Source organism: Aegilops tauschii, chromosome 5 (assembly GCF_002575655.3).
Source record: "Aegilops tauschii subsp. strangulata cultivar AL8/78 chromosome 5, Aet v6.0, whole genome shotgun sequence".
Lineage (NCBI taxonomy): Eukaryota > Viridiplantae > Streptophyta > Magnoliopsida > Poales > Poaceae > Aegilops > Aegilops tauschii.
In genome coordinates this window covers 58,858,836-58,863,766 of record NC_053039.3, presented here as the reverse complement: position 1 = coordinate 58,863,766, position 4,931 = coordinate 58,858,836, and positions in this window count along the sequence as shown.

The following is a 4,931-nucleotide window of genomic DNA, read 5'->3' as shown; positions in this document are numbered from 1 at the left end:
GCTGCCTCCCAGCCGGCGGGCCGGCTACGTAAGCCGGCAAATTGACGTAGTCGCCTTGTGGGGCGACGTTCTTCACGTAGAAGTACGATTTCTGCCAGAGCTTCACCGACTGGATCACCGTGATGGCAGGGAAGGGGTTGTTGGCTGCCGGCCTCCACACCGCGATGAAGGCGCCGCTCTGTGCCAGCACGCCCTGCATGCGGGTGCCGAGCTTGGATTGGAAGAATTCCCCCCAGAGCTCGAGGGTGGGAAGGACGCCGAGGAAGCCCTCGCACAGAGTGATGAAGGCGGACAGCAGCACCACCGTGTTTGGAGTGAGGTGGTGCGGCTGGAGCTGGTAGAGTTCGAGGAAGGAGCGGAAGAAGGTACTCGCGGGCAGGCCGAGGCCGCGCAGGAAGTGCGAGCGGAAGATTACCCGCTCGCCTTCCTCCGGCGCCGGCGAGATCTCCTTCTTCGGCGCAAGACGGACCCGCACCTGGTCCTTGCCGGGCAGCCGCCGCGTCTTGTGGAGGAAGTCGATGTGATCCGCGTGGACGTTGGAGCCGTCCCAGTCTCCGCGGTGCTGCATGACGGCAGGAAGCTGACGAGAAAGGGCGCGGTCGGCGAAACCACGGCCCCGCGGCGGCAAAGCTGCGGGGTAGTGCGAAGACTAGAGGGACGGCGCGGCGGCGAAGGGCTGCTGCGGCGGAGAAGGAAAGGAAGAAAATGGCGAAGCGAGGGTGAGCGTGCGAGCGCCTGCCGCTCCCCCTACTTATAGCCTCGTGCGGCGAAGCCGAGGAGGCGAGGCGTGGGGGGAACGTGGGATTAACTGCGCCCACTTCCCCACATCCCACGATTATTGCGCCCTAACGAAGTGCAGAAACTGCCGTCGAAAGGCGAGCGGCCCGCTTTGGGCCACAGAGAATCCGCGCCTGGGCCTAGGCGTGTGAGTGGTGGGCCTCGGCCTGCGGCGGCGTCCCGTCGCGCGCGTGGGCTGGCAGGCTTTTTTCAGCCGGAGGGTGCCACATGGCGCGCGGGCGGCGAGCGGCCGGCCCGCAACCCGGCGTGCGCACCAGCCGACTCCCGCCTTCAGACTTCAAAATCTCGCCAAAACGGCGCACCCAACCGAAGCCGGCTCCTAGCTGCTGTCTCTTCAAGATAGGAAGCTGACCGTGCTTCTCGTCCTCTTCTCAGCCTCAAAACCCAACCAGCTTCGGGGACTACTGTCGGAGTAAATGGCCACGGGTAGCCTAACCGACTCCCTTGGCTCTTTGAAAAATTATCAGGCCGATCGGGCCTTCAAGCATCCAAAACACAGGGCCGCCTTCCCCTGGTCGGCTATCTCACAGGCCGACTACCGGAAGGCGACCCGACCTCAAAAACCTTCCCGAAGATAACCGTAAGATGGCCGACTCCCAGAAGCCGGCCATAAGAAGACCGACTCCCCGAAGCCAGCCATAAGAAGACCGACTCCCAGAAGCTGGCCACAAGAAGACCGACTCCCAGAAGCCGGCCGAGACTGCACCCTCAAGGGCTGCACCCACATAACGGTGATGAGACGGGGCGTGGCCACAGTACAGCCTGCCACCCCCGAATCGCGGAGCACGCATGGCCACAGTGCTCCGTACAGGTCAGCCATCGCCCGTCCGGCGCGGCACTGTTGCCATGTTGACCGTGACGCCACCCATAACAGGCGCCAGTACGGCCCGCGGGCGGCGGGCCCCTTCAGCCAGAGAGACGCTCGAAGGCGGCCAGGCCTCCCCTAGTCGGCCTGGGGCGTAGCCGGCTCCCAATAGCCGGCTACCTCCCTCCCTCGGAGTATGTGTATCATTAAGGAAGACAAGATGAGGTAAGGCTACAGTGAGAGCCCGCCAGCGGCGGCACTGTAGCCATGCTTACCTCGACCAAGCCCTCGTCATCAGGGGCGAGGCAACAGTAACCAGCCACCGACAAGACCCCCAGGCGGTGGGGCCCGCCTGTCGGCCAAGAGGCCGGCAGCCGGCGGGACCCACCAGTCGGCGGGCCCCAACGGCGGGCGGAGAAGCCGGCGAACACAGACACTGACGGCTGGGACCCGCGCCCAGCCGCATTACCATTGTATCCCTGGGGGGTAGGCCTATATAAACCCCCTAGGGCACCCATGCAAAGAGTTGATCTCTGAGATAGTTTGACACACCACATAGAGAGAAGAGGAGAGCTAGCCTTGCCTTTCTTCCTCCTCTAGCCAAACAGCTCAAGGAGCATTTGTAGCTACTTGTGTTGATCTAGTGATCATGCGGAGACCCAGCAGAGCAGGATTAGGGGTGTTATCTCCACGGAGATCCCCGAACCTGGGTAAGATCCGCCGGCGTGCATGTCTTCGCCTTATCCCGTTTCCAGGCACCGGCGATGTCTTACTGGCTCCCACAATGATAAGTCACCCGTTGGCATATGTCGCACCTACCACCCGACACTTGGGCATCCCCAATCTTAAACTTTTGTGTCTCCTTAATTCCTCTCATATCACGGTTTTCCTAAATCTCAAAAGCTTCATCCACACAAAAACTCAAAAAGAACTCATGAGATAAGTTAGCATAAAACAATGCAAAAGCATTATCATTATCTACTGTAGCAAATCACTAAAATTATTATTCAACATTGCATACTAAATGCCTTTGCATATTTAATACTCCTATCCTCAAATAGAATCATTAAACAAGCAAACATATGCAAACAATGCAAACATAACAGCAATTTGCCAAAACAGTAAAGTCTGTAAAGAATGCAAGAGTATCAATACTTATTAAACTCCAAACATTATGAAATTCTACCACACTGTAGAAAATTTATCAGATCTTATTATGCAAAAAGTTTCAACATTTTATCACCTTCTGATTTTCCTCGGAAATTTTTGGAACATCGATAAACTTTCTGTTTTCAAACAGCAACATGTATACTTGCAAGATAAGCATGGCAAAGGCTATCAATGCCACTTTTATTTAAATAAAAGATGCAAAATATTATTATAAATAACAGAAAGCAAATTCTTAACAAAATAAGTTGATGCTCCAAGCAAAACACATATCATGCGACGAATGAAAACATTGCTCCAAGCGAGGTTACCGATAATGTTGGAGACGAAAGAGGGGATGCCTTCCGGGGCATCCCCAACTTAGTCGCTTGGATATTCCTTGAATATTATCTTGGGGTGACTTGTGCATCCCCAAGATTAGGGTCTTGTCACTCCTTATTCTCCTCATATCGATACCTCACCCAAAACATGAAAACTTCAATCACACAAAACTTAACGGAACTTCGTGAGATAGGTTAGTATGATAAAGAGCAAACCATTCCACTTTGGTACTGCCAAAGACAAGATTCATAATTGTTCTCACACAATGCCTACTGTACCTCATCATTTCCATAATTTATATTGAGCAATATAAGCATATAAACTAGAAAACAAGCAAACTATGCATTGTAAACAGAATCTGTCAAAAACATAACAGTCTGTAGTAATCTCGATAATTACCATACTTCTGCTACTCCAAAAATTATGAAACAGTTAGGACCACGTGAGCAATTTGTATATTAAACTTCTTAAAAAATAATCAACTCAAAATCACTCTTCTCTTAAATATGAGACTTATTTTCGTGAGCGCAAAAGTTTCTGTTTTTCAACAGGGTCAAATCAATTATCACCCAACATGATCCCAAAGGCTTTACTTGGCACTTTATTGAAACAAAAGCAATAAAACATGATCAATACAGTAGCATAATCATGCGAACATGCAAAAACAGTAGGTAAAAGTGTTGGGTTGTCTCCCAACAAGCGCTTTTCTTTAATGCCTTTTAGCTAGGCATGATGATTTCAATGATGCTCGCATAAAAGATAAGAATTGAAACATAAAGAGAGCATCATGAAGCATATGACTAGCACATTTAGGTCTAACCCACTTCCTATGCATAGGGATTTTGTGAGCAAACAACTTATGGGAGCAAGAATCAACTAGCATAGGAAGGCAAAACAAGTGCAAATTCAAAACAATCAACACATAGAGAAGAAACTTGATATTATTGAGATATGTAAGGGCATAAGTTCCTTTATCATAATAATTTTCAGAGGCATCATGAATGGATTCAACAATATAACTATCACATACAGCAGTCTTTTCATTATGCACAAGCATAGAAGATTTATCACTCTTTATGGCATACATGTCATCATAATAATCAACATAGATAGCAACATTATTGTCATAGTCAATTGAAACCTCTTCCAAAATAGTGGATGTATCACTAAATAAAGTCATGACCTCTCCAAATCCACTTTCATCAATATGGTAATAAGATTCAACACCCTCCAAAATAGCGGGATCACTACTACCTAGAGTTGACACTCTTCCAAACCCACTTTCACCAATGTAATCATCATAAATAGGAGGCATGCTATCATCATAATAAATTTTCTTATCGAAAGTAGAAGGAATCAAAGGATCATATTCATTAAGAAAAGCATCCCCAAGCTTAGGAAAAGCATTATTTCTAGCAAATAAATCTTCAAACATATCATAGTCATCAAACATAGCATCCCCAAGCTTGTGGTTTTGCATATCATCACAATCATTCTTATCAATAGCATGAATGGCACCAATAGTATAGCAAACATTATTATCATATTCTTCCAAGCAAGTGCTAAAAAGATTTTCAAGATCATAAGGGATATCGTTGTCTTCCTAATCATAATCATTACAAAAAGTAGTAGGTATTACAAAATCATACTCAATATCATCATCCTCCATCAACATATTTGATTCACTTTCATGAGGCACGATGCTGATGGGAGCAACATTATTTGGCAGAGATACCTTTTTTACCTCTATTCTTTCTTATTTTCTTCTTCTTCACCACACCATGTGTGGGTTTAATTAATTTTTTCAAGCTTCTTGCGGGAGAGATTGATTGGATAGGAA